Below are 16,290 nucleotides of genomic sequence, written 5' to 3'. Positions count from 1 at the left end.
CCCTGTTAATTAGTGAATGATTCAGAATCTTTCAATTTGCATTACTGGTGTAATATTGTGTTTTCTTTTGTAAATTCGGGATGTAAGTATTGCACCCTGCTCATGAGAAGCTGTTATTCTTGGTTCATGCCTGGATAAATGTATATGTTGGTGGCCACATGTAACCAAATCGTATGATCAGCTAAAGTTAAATGTGGAATATTCTGCAGGCTGGCATTTTTTATTCTGCATACGATTTAAGTGAAGAATGATACAAAGTTGTAATGAAAAAACTCCCTTAAATGTAATTTTATTGAAAATAACTCCCTCAAATGTATTATGTTCTTCCACATGTCCTTTTTAATGAAATAATTGAATGAATGTGAGTTTTGATTTGCATTAAAGCTTTTGATTTGCGAAACAAGATTCGTAGAAGATAATGTTCATTGTGCAGCATCATATATTAATATTGATTATACTAATATTAATGTTGATTCGTAGAAGATAATGATTTCTTATACGAATGATTTAATTAAAATATATTTCTTGTAGTTATTTATGTTTTTGAGTATATATTAATATTGATTATCTTTTGGTTGGGACTTTAATGATTTGGATTGATATTTTATATTATGAGCCTGTGGTACCATAGAGTACCAATTTTAGGTGATTACATATATTGTATGTTCGATTGAGACGGCACTTTTTAAGTGTTCTATTTTGTTCCAAGATTTCTCCTCTTTCATCCTTGACTTTGCTTAAGAATTCAACATGCAAGATTCAACATCCAATCTTGGATGCGTGTGTTCTGCTCATTACTTGATTTGTACATTCCTCAGTAATTAATAGATCCATCAACGTTGCGGGTTTATTGTAGTGGGAGGGTAAGGAGTTGTTGGATAATTTTCTTGCAGGTCACTGATTTTATTAATTGTTCGTTTACTGTGGATGGAACTGTAATTCTGTCTAATGTAACATTAAATTGATGCCCATCTCAGCTTTCAATCATGTTATCCTGCTTCTTGTAAATCCAATTTTCAAAGATTATGTTGGACCCCAAAGATGCAGTAACCGAAAACCTGTGGTACTTGTACGTTCAGCATGCTCCAGTATTTTTCACGATTGCTTTGTTTTTAATGCAGTGTTTTCACCGAGTTATATGTCGGCTTGAGGTTAAATTAAATAGTAAATGACTAAAGTTATAATTTGAAATAATTATAACATTCCTTAATTTCTTACCTTCAAAATAAGCCATCATCAAAGGAAAATGGCGGAAAACTCCTCAAGTTATGCCCTCTTGTTTAAAATGCTTAATTTATTAAAAAAGTTTAGTTAATAGTAAAAATGCTCAATTTATTAAAAAATTATAACTAAAAGAATTAAAAATGCTAAAAAGTAGAGCATACACAGTCAACATTGCTTCATAATGTTCAAGCTTATAGCTTTAAAAGTTAGATATGCTCACAAATTGAGCATTCATAACCTAATTTAATTCAAATTACTAAAAATTTAAACAAGCAAAACTAATGAAGTTACGAGTTCCAAAAAGGACCACTCATAACAAATAAAGTTATGATTGCTAAAAATGAACATCTCAAACCTCTTTAAGTTGTGAGCACTAATAGTTTGAGCATTCTCAAACTTCTAGTCAAAATGATATATAATAGATTATCAAGAAGATGGGAGGAAAAGATTTGGACACCAATTTCATCGTATTCCCTCACATTTATGTTGCCTCATAGAATGCAATAATTGTAGATTATCCATTGGATGTAGTTGTTTCAAATGCTAGTAGTAGGAATAAAGCCAGGTGCGTAAGCCAACATAGGATTTGAAACACTGTGGGTGTTTGTCAAAGCATAGACAGTAATACATTTAATCATAAGTTCTATTTTGAAGGCAACATACTTGAGGAGGTTGCAGAGTATAAATACCTTTGGATAGACTTCAACAAAAATCTAAGTAGGGAAGGTTGTAGAAAGAAAAGATTATTGGGTGGGTGGAAGACATTTTATGTGCTTCAAAATAGGTGTCGGAGGCAGAGGTTTGGGATTGGAAAAGTAGTCAAACATTGTTTGGTCTTTTTGTCTTGTGCTACTAGTTGTTATTTATGGATGTTAAAAATGGGCCAACAACACTTTAGCCTTACAGTGGAAACAAATTGAGAGGATTCAGAAGCATTGGATAAAAAACAAGTTTAAAATCAAGAACTCTGTCTCATATGATATTATATTAGGTGAAGTGGGGGATGCACCTATTGAGGCAATTGCTATGGTTTACCTCATTAGCTACCTAAAAAGAATTGAAAAAATGTCTGAAGATAGATGGCTAAAATGGTCTTTAATGATACATTGTGCAAATGTAAAAGGACATGGATGTAACAAAACATCAAGTAGATGTGCAAATGGAATATCCATTTCAATGTGTCTCACTAATAATAAAGAAATAAAGAACTTATGGAGAAATTCTATAAGAAAATTTGTGGTAATGGATATGGAAGGAAAAAAGCTTATTATATCAGCAAGTTCAACCTCACATGTGATCAACTCCAAAAGGCATACATAGGGGCCAACATTTCTTGGAGAGCTAAAAGTCTCATTGGACAACTTAGAACCAACTCTCATCAACTCCAATGTGAGATTGGTCAACGGAAGAGGCCAAAAGAGTCTTGGGAATAGATAATTTGCATGTTTTGCAACTCTGGGAAGGTGGAAACGAAACAACACTTTATGTTAGAATGTGATTTGTACAAGGACACCAGGTTCAAATTTGTGGATATTATATTTGGAAGCTCTTGGCACAACTTATTCAATGAGGAGTACAATGAGAAGATAGGGGGGCTCATCATCAACTTGCACAAAAAAAGATCTGAATTACTAAAGATGGTTTAGTCGGAATGCTGTCCCATAGGATATTCTTAGCCTCGTGGACAATACAAATCTATCTTATCATATCTTATCATATGTTTTGCATATAAATGCTGAAATAGATATTTCTCTTAAGGCATGAAAACATACACGAAGCTTTCAAATCATTTGAATGATTGCCTCAAAGGAAGGAAAATAAAAAAAAAACAACGATTGTCCAAACAACTCACAAATAATTTATTGAAATATTTTAAATTTTTTTATCGAAAGATGCAAAAAGAATTGCATTCACTATTGTTGTGTTCATATTTGCCATGGAATCTGCTCAAAAGATCCTTGTGATGAGCCATGATAGTTAACTCAAAGTTGTATGTCGGTACACATGCAAATATGAACGTGAACGTCAAGCTATAGTCAATGTACATGAGTTATCTGGCAAAGCATCTCCGATGTCATCTTGTGCGATATGCAAATTAAAAGAAGGTTAAGGGAAGTGACGTGTTCTAGTTGTTGTGATAGAAGTTGATTATTTGATACCCACACATTGATTTAATATACATACTTATTGACTTAATGTCCATGTTTTTTGACACATTGCACCAATAGTAGTGACTTTAAAGTTGTTAGTACAATGATAGGATGCCACAATAGTTGTGCAAGTATGGGTACCCTTTTTGCATGACCATTGGTCTCATTTTTTATTTGGGCTCTTTTGGATATTTTGGCAAATAGTATGGGGATGTGGCTTCATTATTGACGATGTGGACTTGAAACCTTAGTTATAAGAAGACAACTTGCCAAGTAAGTTGTTGTAACAATTGAGTGATTTAGAGTGCTCAAGTGTTGGGTCCTCTCTACTTAGAGTGGTTTAGTACTTGGAAGAAAGAAAGTACATTTTCTATAGAAAAGAGCATGTCAAAATAGAATGACACTTTATTTTTGAGCACTCTGCCTATCAGGATATCCGAGCATAGTTTGCGAACAATTTGAAGGAGGGCTACTTACACCAACTCTTTGATGAAACAAGACTACACAAAACAACTATTTTTTTGATGTAGATTAATAACAAAAGGGCTTGATATAGAAAAGAAAAAGAAAAAGAAATTGAGCTTCACTTCATGGTCCTATAAGTTGTTTGGTCATGTGGATGTTATTAAAAACCTTCATTCATTTATATTATCTCCCCTGAGCTATTGGTATTCATTAAAGTATTTGGAATTTTAAACAAGTATGGTGTGTGACAACTAGTACCTTCCTCTTGGCTCACATCTGGCTAAAAAAAAAATGTATAAAATGGAATAATAGACAATGTACATTGTCTCTAAGAATTCTTCAATAGAAAATCAATTTTGCAAGACATGCCAAAATGGGAAGTATAGAAAAGGCACCATAAATGTTGACTGATTGCCTTGTTTGAGACTACATTTCCTGGCATTGTACATAGAGTTTAAAAAGCTACAAAATATTTCTTGCAAACAATTGAATGAATGAAGGTATTTTAATAATGTCCACGAGGCTGACAAGCCTATGAGACCACTTACATGTTCTTTTCTATGTCATTTTGCTTGTTATGAATCTACATAAAAAAACTAGTTGTTTGTGTAGTTTTATTTCCTCAAAAAGATGATTCAAGTGGCCCTCCTTCAAATTGTCCTCAAATTGTGCCCAACTATCTTGGTAGGCAATCCACTAAAAAATAAAGTGCCATTCCATTTCAATGCACCCTTTACTGTAGAAGATGCACTTTCTTTCTTCCCATACCTCCTTGGGTACCGTCCATCTACTTGTCTCATATCACAAATGATGGGATTCTGTTCTCAACTGTGCCACTAGCAACCTACTTTCTCCTTTCATGTCCACACATAGGTAATGTTTAACCTCATGACACCATGTCGGGTTGAAATATTTCACATAGTGGGTCCTTTTCCTTCTCCATTTGTATTGTCCACATGATAGCCTTAAATTTTTCTTGCACAAGCCTTTCTATCTCTTCATTAGTGTTGGGGAATTTTAGTATGTCAATGTCCCACTTAGCCAATTTTCATTTTTCTTCATCCACATATTCTTTCTTTTTTCTAATCCCTCTTCAACCACAAACTTGGGCCAGCATCGTGTGTCCATATTTTCAACTTTGTTTAAATATCTTAACAGATGAAAGTTTCACATCAATTTGAAGTTTGAATGTTCTTTTTCATCAACATTAATTATTAAGTACAACAATTGATTGATTGTGTAGAGATTATAAGTGACAACCTACTAACTCAACTACTAATTTGATCAAGGTTAAATAAACAAGGTGGATACGATGATGCCATATTAATTTATAATTTTCCCTAATAGTTACAATTAGAGAACAACTTTCATCACTTCAAGAGGGTGAATAACGCCTTTATCATGCTTACTAGTAGAGAACTGCAAGAAAATATTGGGCTCAAATTTTTACTACAGGTGGTAACAATGTTCAACAATACGCAAGTTATTTCATACAAACCTTGGAAATTTATTTATGTCAGATTGGTATCCTATGATGGATATTAATTGAAATTTGTAGGTAAGTTAGCGAGCTTAATAGAATTTGTAGGCAAGTTAGTGAGCTTAATAGAATTTGTAGGAACAAATGGGCTATTAGTATTCAATTCCCAATAGCTATTGACCACTACAATTCTGAGTTTAGTTCTTATGCTAAAGACACAAAGAGATCAATTTTTAAAATTAGTCTATATCCTTACACTTTTGTTCCCCTTCGATAGTAAAGGTTAAGTTGTGAAAGAATTGAGACTTACTTGCCTTAGTTTCAACCATTTTACTAACATTGAGGATTCCTCTAGAAGCATTGTGAAGATGACTTTGAAGTTTAAAGAACAGATTAGACGATGTCCATTGTGAGATTTGATGTGATTGTTATTGAAGATGCTGAGTTGAATTTAACTGATCCCTTTTCTTATGAAAAGATATAATTGCTTGCACTACCATTTAAAAACTAGACAATTTTAGAATTAAAAAATTACATGAGAGAATTACAACTGTTGTCAAAAGAACGAAGGAACGGGTAAAGAGTAAGATGGTTGAAGCTACAATGGCTTGACCTTCAAGAAAAGGGGTACTTACATAATGAAAAATTGTAATAGTGAATCTTCTTTCTCTCCCAATTCACAAAATCCTATTTCTGGAAAAAAAAAAAAAAAGGGGCATTAACATATAATGATGATGATGAAGACCTTGATAGGATGCAAAGTCTCACCTAAAGCATGAGGTTCAAAACAAAGAGTAGGGAAACAAATGCAATTTAGGAAGATGAGACTGTGGAAATATAGGAACCTCTTGCTGATAATGGACAAGAAGTTCATTATGTCTAACCTTTTTTTGTTATGGCATTTGCCACCATTACTTTGTGCATTCTAAAGTCCCACTAGTACACATCTCTTTAGATGAATATCATATGCCAACTATAAAGTCTAAGTTGTGGAATAATTGAGACTTACTTGCCATAGTTTCAACCATTTTACTAACATTGAGGATTCCTCTAGAAGTGTTGTGAGGATGACTTTGAAGTTTAAAAGAGAGTTTGGATGACACTCATTGTGGGATTGGATGTGACTATTATAGAAGATGTTGAGTTGAATTTGATTGACCCTTTGTATTGCTTGGGCTGCAAATACCTTAAAATTTGTAAACATAACCATTGGTTGATAGTGGTTCCAGATCTACTTTATAGATGTTGAAGTTTCCTTTGCTAGCTTCCTCAATTATTTTTATGTAAAAGGTTTAGTCACCTCAACACAAAGATTCCATGAAGATGGATCAATTATAAACCTTAATATTACCTTGGTTAATTTCTTGCGGAGATTTGCAATTATATCGACACTAGAAGTTACCATTTGAATTACAATTTTATTCCTTTCTAAGCTCTCATGCGGTCATGATGATGAAGGAGCTTTTAGGAATTCTTATATGTAAATGAACAATGGGGTCAAAGACATTTCCAGTTTGGAAATAGTTGACATATGATGTTCATATAAAGAGATGTCTACTAGCGGTGCTTTAGAATGCATAAAGTAATTGTTGGAGATGCCATAACAACAAAAGGTCAAAAATAATAAACTTCTTGTCCATTATCAACTAGAGGTTCCTGTATTACCACACTCTCATCTTTTTGAATTGCATTTCTCACCCTACTCTTTGTTTTGAACCTCATGCTTTGGTGTGACTTTGCATCCTATCAAGATCTTCACTATTGCCATTAATTTCTAATGCCCCTTTTTTTCATTTTTCCAGAAATAGGATTTTTTGAATTGGTAGAGAAAGAAGCTTCACTATTACCATTTTTCTTTATGTAAGTATTTTCCTGAAGGTCAAGCGCTTGTAGCTTCAACCATCTTACTCTTTACCCACTCCTTCGTTCTTTTGACAACAATTGTAATTCTTTTATCTATTTTTTTTAATTTTGAATTTGTCCAGCCTTTAAATATTAGTGCAAGCAATTGTATCTTTGTATAAGATATTTCTTTGCTTTCTTTCTCAGGTTAGGGTTTTATGCAAACTAGCCCTTTTATTTTTTCCATCAAGTGTTAAAACCCTAGAAAATATGTGGTAGCCCTTCAAATTGTTATATTTTTTGAGTTACCTTTTTGAGCAACTTAGTTAAGGGTCTTCCTGTCGTAGAGTTGCATCCATTTCCTATTCTCTTACATCTTTAGATAAAGACCCTGTGAAATAATGTTCTTATTTACCGTAGATTGAGAAAAGGTCATTATATTATAAAGTTGGCCCCCTTTGTGACCTAACCATTCATGATTATATAATAAGTTGTGTGCCTGTGGTTGACATTTTATCTAAAGGTTAAAAGCTTGGTATAAAGTTTTAGATCTTTTGTTTATGAATGTGGTGGGATCGTAATCCAATGGTTGGCACATCTTCGAGAGGCCTGACAGAAGACAAAGTGAAAAAGAAATATGTAGACACTTGTTGAAAAAGCAAGCCCAAGATCCTAAGTTACATGAAAGAAATCAACAACTCTCACTAACCCACAAGTTTCTCTCTCCTCTCTGGTGAAAAAGAGGATCAAGCCGCATGGTAGGGACCTGAGTTTGAGCAATTGTACTGGGACTTGTTTTAATAGAAGTCTTATTACCACTTCGATTGGTCCACACATGTCCAAGACATAAATAATGCACTTGCTTCCGCCATGTGGATTTAAGGGTGATTGGTTGTGTTTATGAGTAAGGCCCCATTCCTTCAAATCGAATGGCTCTCATTTTCTCGCATTACTAGCACAAGAGTGGGATTTCATCATGTATCCAAACTCGACATAGAAGGTTTCCTGTGGGACTCGAAGCATGGAACAATGTACTGTCATAAGCCTCAAAATTAAAAGGAAGCTTCTTTCTCATCCAAAGTAAATGATAACCCTATTTGGCTCACAGAAGAAAGAAATCATCAATGGGAAAGAATATCCGAAGATGCTAAAGGCTGCAATAATTTTGGGGAAGAATTGATCACTATGTGGCACATTTGATCTCATAATTTGTAATGGTTTGGCTAGATGGGCTAAGTCAGGCACTTTCACTTGCAACACATACAACGGAGCAAGTGTGGTAGATTATGTAATTTGTTCGCAGAATTTGTATGAAAATATTGAAGAAGTTGCAATTGGAGAACACATTTGGGATCTCAAATCAGATCATAGACCGCTCTACATAAATTTGTATTGGGCAAAGGATAGGCGGATTGGAGCAAAAACCCAAGGCCCTCAATACCCCCCTTCTCAGGGCAGAATTTTGTTAACTTCAGAAAACAGTAACATTTTCAAAACTACTCTTAAGGAACTTTGTATGGGACACCCTGTGTATAAACATGGTGTTAACAATTATGATTTATCAAATTTGATTCATGAGGCTCTTTCAAAATGCAAGAGAGCAAAAAATAGAAAATCTGAAACTAATTGTTTTCCAGCCAATGCTTGGTTTGATAAGGAATGCAAGAGGGCTAGAAGAAACCTAAGGGAGTCAAATAAAACTAACCTTGACATTAAGGCTTACAAACAGATCCTAAAGAAGAAAAAAATTGATTTTATGTTCACAAGGAGAGAGGAGTTAATTTTCTTGGGCAGAAATAACCCCAAACATTTTTGGAAAGAACTCCAACCAAGGAGAAAACAAACTAAAAATAATAATATTATTGCCACCCAATGGTTTGAATATGCTAAGAAACTTTATGAACAAGAGGGTGGAGTGGGACAGCCACCTTTGGTCAATGATGATACAAATCTTTTCACTGTGCAAGAGATAGAGGTAGGGATTAAGAAGTTAGGTGGAGGTAAAGCAAAAGACCTTGTTGCACTCCAAGCAGAATATCTGAAGTGGGGTATGAAAACTCTTGCACCGCACATCACTGAAATTTTCAACAAAATTTGCCAAGAAGGGTTTCCGAAAGATTGGACAATCAGCCTTGCAATACCACTTTTTAAGAGTGGTGATGTTAACAATCCCTCTAACTACAGGACTATAATGATCAATCCCCTCTTTGCTAAAATTTTTGGCAGCATGATAGAAACTAGGATCAGCAAATAGGCAGAAGAAAACCATAAACGTGCTAAAGGGCAAGCTGGTTTTAGGCCAAAGCACTCGACAGTGGATCACTGTGTCACTTTGAGACACATTATTGAAAAAGAATGGGAGAAAAAGGAAGAGGTATTTTGTTGCTTTGTCGACTTTAAAAAGGCTTTTGACACCGTCCCGAGAGACAAGCTTTGATTTAGGATGGAAGAATTGGGGATTCCTATGCATCTCAGAGTTGCTGTTCATAGGATGTACGAAGAGGTGAAAGTTAAAATCAGAACTTCAGATGGCATTTTAGAATGTTTTAGGAGCGATATCGGGGTCAAACAGGGCTGCCCTTTATCTCCTACTTTGTTTGGTTTATATATTGACAAACTGGAAGAGTGGTTAAACATGCAAAAGGGTGAAGGCATTCAGCTAGGTGAATTTGTTATAAAGCTGCTCCTATATGCAAACGATCTCATTTTAATTGCCAAATCTGCCTATGGTTTGCAAGATCATCTATCTTCTCTTGAGCGCTTTTGCGGAATGGTGGGGATGCAGGTCAATATCAGCAAGACTAAGGTTATGATTTTCTCTAATAATAAAAAACAACACCAACATGAATTTTATTACAATGGAAGTGTTCTTGAAGAAGTTGCGGAGTATAAATACCTTGGCATCGATTTCAACAAAAAACTAAGCTGGTCTAGCTGCAGGTATAAAAGGATATTAGGTGGGTGGAAGGCTTTTTATGCTCTTCAGAATAGGTGCCGTGAAGTAGAGTTGTGGGATTGGAAAACTATTCAAACCTTGTTTGGTCTTCTTGTGCTGCCAGTTGTTCTTTACGGGTGTGAATTATGGGCCAACAACACTACTATAGCACAATGGAAACAAATCGAAGGAATCTAAAAGCGCTTGATCACAAGCAAGTTTAAAATCAAAAGCATTGTTCCATATGATATCATGCTAAGTGAAATGGGGGCTGCTCCTATTGAGGCACTTGCTATGGTTCGCCTTCTAAGTTATCTAAAAAGAATTGAAAAAATGGAAGAGGATACATGGCCTAAAGTGGTCTTTAGTGACACACTATGTTAGTGAAAAAGGACATGGATGCAACAAAACATCAAATGGATGAGTAAATGGAATATTCAATTCAATATGTGCCCCACAAATAATAAAGAAATAAAGGTCTTTGTCATGGAGAAATTCTACAAGAGAAATTGGAGAAGCGAGATCGGAAGGAAGAAATTATATTATATAAATGAGTTCAACCCCGCTTGTGATCAACTCCAAAAAGCATACATAGGAGCCAACATTTCTTGGAGGGATAAAATTCTTATTGCTCAGTTGAGAACCAACTCTCACCAACTTCGTTGTGAGACCGTACGTTGGAAGAGGCCAAAGGAGGCTTGGGAAGAAAGAATTTGCAGATTCTGCAATTCTGGGAAAGTGGAAACTGAACAACACTTTATTTTAGAATGTGAAGCCTACAAGAGTAGTAGAGATAAATTTGTGTACACTATATGTGGCAGTTCTTGGCATAACTTATTCAACAAAGAGTACATTGAGCAATTGGGTGGACTCATCATCATCCTACACAAGCAACGAACATTGTTACTTAAGTCTGCTTGAGTTGTCTTGCTGTCCCATAGGCTATTTTTAGCCTCGTGGACGTTAAAATTTTATCTATCTATCTATCCATAGCGAGGAAGCAAGATGCCTCCACGTGTCCAGTATGCGCCAAGGGAAGATTCAACATTCTGCACAAGGTTGAAATCAACAATGGGGACTAAATCACTCGATGAAGGAGAACCATCCACGTAATTTCACATAAAAAGAAATCAACGACCCACATTCTATTACTAAGGCCTGACATATGTCCTATGATAAAGCACGAGGCCTACCTTCACAAGAATTGTAGACTTCTCAAAGAAGCTTACGAGGTTGTGATGCTAAAATTTCATTGGCTGGATAATGGAGTAGGATGGTCAGTGAGAGTCAAATGGAGATGATTTCCATCCAATGAAAAATGAAGGAAAATCAATGGTGGACATTCAATTATTGTACTAGAATGAAGGAAAAGGCTTATGGTTGAATTAAAAGGACATCACCTCATATTGTGTTTGTCAATCGAGTGCATGCACATCCAAGAATTGTGATAGTTGAATTCAAACTATTGCAGGAAAGTCCAAAGTGAAGTCTAGGGCAGTTTTCAAACAAGCGAGAAACCAAGTAAGTAATAGAACTTTTCCTCCATGTTCTAAATTGTAAGATTGGGATTTCAGATTTTCTAGTGTTTTCGATCATTGTCAAAACCCTATTTTATCTCAACAAACCCTAGTAAGGCCCTAATTTTTCTAGACAACTCGCAATTATAAACATGCTGCCAAGAAAATATTCTAGGAAATTCAATTATGAGGATAGGCGCCTGCATGACGATTTCATTGAGTAGATTCCTTTATCAAAGGAGGGTAGGGAAGCAGTAGAAGGATGGAAAGCATTGACAAATGAAGTTCATCCAGGTTTAAAAGATAAATATGGAAATGTTTGTGACACAAACATGCTAGTCAAGGGTATAAAAGTCTTTAGGTGGTGGTATGGTCAGACAAATGTAGGGAGCCTTCTCCATAATGTATGACAATATGACCTTGGGAAGTTCGTACTACCCATTGTTTTCTTAGATATTGATTTGCTACTAGAATTGGTCAACATATATGACCCAATTACACATGCTATTAGGGATTTGCACGGGGAAGTCTTGTTAAAAGTTGATGCTGATTCCATTAGGAAAACTTTTAACCTCCGACCAGCCTTAGAGGTGACTGATCAAATAGATTCTAAAATGTTTGAGGATGCTTTCAACTAGGTTGGGTCGAATATGCAATAAAAGTTGATAGTTCCTTTCTTAAAGGAAGTAGATGGAATAAAATTGACACTTGTAGCCATATCCCACAGCATAGGAAATTGTGATCATTGCAATGATACCCTGGTATACACACATACTACTTTGTATCAAGTATTGGGGTTAACTAATAAAATAAAATTCAGTAAAGCTACAATTTGGATGTGTTTGGGAATCCATAAATATGGGGATACAATAATCTATGATATTCCTAGATATTTGAAGGCCAACATTAATGATGGACTTACAATTTTGAAAAAAGGATAATCAACCGACTTTAGATGGTATTCACTACTTATTCATATGATTCTTTTTCATAATAAGGATTATTTTGCCCAACATATGAATTTGGAGTTTGAGAGAGATGGTGAAGTGTTACCAATATAGTTATGGTAAACCATCTTGTCAGTATATTGGGAGGATTCCAATTTTGTATTATTTGAGAATGAGTTTGGATTTTCCCTTAGATTAAAGATTATACCATCTGTTAGAAATTTCCCTCTTTATTTGAAAACTTTCTTAATTAAGACCAATTGGTTGTGATGCCAAACCAAGAACGTGCCACCAATGGGGAGACATTTACTTTTGCCCCTATACCATTGTTATTAGAATACATGGTTTCCGAGGAAGGCCTTTTTTGCTACCCAGGTATGTCCCATTGAGAATTGGATTTCTTCAAGTAATTAGGCAGATTGCAATGCTCCAAGATACTACTTTTCCTCCAACAAAGACCCGAAAGGGGACTTTCTTCCTTGATCTTACATTCTTTCATCACTTTGCAATAATTAAGTAAGGCCAAAATGAATTTGTTTAGTTTCTTAGGCCTTATAACATGGATGTTAGATCAAAAAGACTAAATCGCATAGAGAGCTTCTATGAGAGGTTAATGCACAAGATAAATGTGACACCAAGGGGTAGCATGAATTTGATTATCTAGAATATATTATTAGAAATGATGAAGACATGGTATCTCAAAGGAGAAAGAAGAAGTATTGGCATGTATATAAAGAGATTTTAGATGAAATCCATGAGGAGGATTTGAAGTATGATCCGATCTCAAATTCTAGGAATCTTGGCCAAAGACTAAGAGTAATACTAGAAAATTTCTTAAGTGTATATGATACTATGAATGAGAAATTGGAAAACACAAAGAAGGAAAATGTTACTTTTGTGGAAGATGTTGAGGGTCTAGATTTATTGCAAGCTTCTAATTATAGGGATAGAAAATGGGTTAATACCTAACATACTATGAGAAATCACAAAACTCAATCAACATATACTAAAACCCTTCTAATCTACCATAAAAGCCAACTAAAAAAGAAAAAGTAACATATGTAAAAATCCCTTGTTTAGTTGTAGCCCCCATGTCCTTTTTTCTTCTCCATTTGATGTAGCTCCAATTTCCTATAGTGCACACAATTGAAAGCAAAAATCCTATTGATGAGATGATGCTATTGAGAGTACTAGAAGAGTGATTTTAAGTCTAATGGACTCTAAAGATGAAGACTCTAAGAATATGGCCCTTAAGGATTTTGGAGACTCTAAGAAATAAAAAATGAGAGCAATGTGGTTCAATTTATAGCCAACATGCAAGAGGAGAGAATTGAATGAGAGGGTGGACACTTGTTAATGCAAATGTGCAACTTGGCACAATATTCCTTACAATATCCATGACACATATGACACAAGATGCCAAATATGAGATTCTATGATACATGAAAGTCAACATGGCTAAAAGTGGAGGAAAATCTATGATGTGCATATGACACTTCAAAGCCACTTGTAGGATTTTATGACACATGAGAGTCAACATGGCTAAAAGTGGAGGAGAATCTATGATGTGCAAATGACACCTCAAAGCCACTTATAGCGAAGAATTTATGATGATGGAGGCTTATTATAGACATGCATAAGGAATAAAATATATCAAATATGACATATTTTAGCCAAGTATGAGGAGAGAATCTATGGCACATCATGTCCATGTGTCAAGGATAGGTGGAATATTTGAATTAAAAATTCATATATCCACACAAATAGAAATTAGAGGTGTAAATAGAACTTAGGAAATTGAAAATTTCCATAGTTTCATGAAGACAAATAAATTAATTGAGAATGTTAGTTAGGAAGAATATTAGTAATGTGTGATGAAGATGATTAGACTAGCATAGGATAAGATTATGGGTTATCTAATCCTATAGGATAAATTAGTTAAATGATTGGCCAATTTGATTTGATAAATGTGATAATATCCTTTGATGAAATGCGGTGATTATGTAGATTGACTATGATGATGGGTAGATCAAAGCCATGATCAAATTGAATGATTGATGAGGATTGATAACATGCCAAGGACACATGACATGGATTAAGAATATGCAACATTTAACAGACATTATAAATGCTACAAGATTGAAATTGATTGATAAGGTTGATTATAATAACACTGACAAACATTGTCAATGTTATTAAATTGGTTTGATAATACCCTGATCTAACACTAAGGGACTTGACAATGTCGATGATTGGATGATAAGAATGTTAGTTTGACTTAGCACTGAGGGACACGACAATACTAAGGTAAGATTTGATAGGTTTCTAAGGCACTGAGGGACATGATAATGCCTAGGGTTGGACAAATGATTGATTTGAGAAATTTAACATGTTTCAATATGATTAAGGATGATTTGGGATAGTTTTGGGTTGATTAGAGATGATTCTGAGTTGATTTGGGATGATTTCGGGTTGATTAGAAAGGATTATGTTGAAATAGTTTTGGGTTGAGTGAATGAGATTATGAAATGATCTGCAATTGATGTAACAAGAGATATAGATGATGGGGGATATTTTTGAAATATTCTTGAATGATAATCAAGTTTGGCCAAAAGATTGAAATTAGTCAAATGAGAAAATAGGATGAGTTAGTGTGAAAAAGTGATGAAACCGTAGACATGAACTATTTTTGAGCATCTACATTTTGCTCCTCTTTGATAAAATGTGATTTAGAGTGTTGTGTCAAAGAACATTGATGAAAAATACATAAAAGCATGCCCTAGTAGTGGTGGGATATATGGGTGCCCCCTTGAGAAATTTACTAAGATAGGCATATGATAAGATAATTTATTGACAATGAGAAGACAAAGCCATAACAACTGACATATCACAAATTAGAGCTCTTAGGGTGAAAAAAAGCATTGCAACCAACATGTCTCTTGCATGTACATATAGGTAGAAAAAAGGCTATAAAAGGGCTTGAAGAGGGTTTTGAGGTCATTTTCACCCTATCAATGGGAAGAAAAGGCTCTGGAGCAAGGAGAATGGGACAGCTAGCCAGGGAACAACATCGCTGGGATCAAGTGTGTACCTATTGATGTTGGGTAGATGAAGGACCAATGGTGAGTAAATATAGGCCATCTTTGTTTAATTTATTATTTTAATTCTTTTGGGTGTTAGTTAGAGGTCAAACGAGGCCCACTTGGGGTCGTGTAGGCAGGTTAGGGCATCCAGACTCCCTAATTATGCTCAAAATATGACCAAGTGCACACTGAGAGCACTTGACATGACCAAGTGTTCATTGAGAATACTTGGCATGACCAAGTGCACATTGAGCATACCTAGCATGCCCAAGTGTGCCATGAGCATAGTTGGGGGCCCCAAGTGCGCTCCAAGATACTCTTGGGCTTCGAAAAGGGTCTAGATGGTCCCAGATTAGCTCAAAAGTTGGAGCATATGCCTAAAACCCTAGGATAATGCCAAAACATAGGGTAACTCAATCAAAAATAGTCAAAATGGTCAAACTTATGTTAGATTTAGGTCAAACCTAGTTGAATGCTGACAGGAGGTGATGCAAAGGGTCAGAAAGAGTACATATGAACTCAAAATGACCTAAAATTTGGTGTGCATTCTCAAAACAATAACAAGAGTTCAAATAATAGGCCAACATAGGAAAAAATGGTTGGAAATAGTCAAAATTAGTTAAACCTACCTCAAATTTGAGAAAAAG

Source organism: Cupressus sempervirens, chromosome 7, assembly GCF_028749045.1.
Source record: "Cupressus sempervirens isolate cs-2001-9-10 chromosome 7, ASM2874904v1, whole genome shotgun sequence".
NCBI classification, from domain to species: Eukaryota; Viridiplantae; Streptophyta; class Pinopsida; order Cupressales; family Cupressaceae; genus Cupressus; species Cupressus sempervirens.
The sequence above is the reverse complement of the archived record's forward strand: the minus strand, read 5'-3'. Positions refer to the sequence as shown.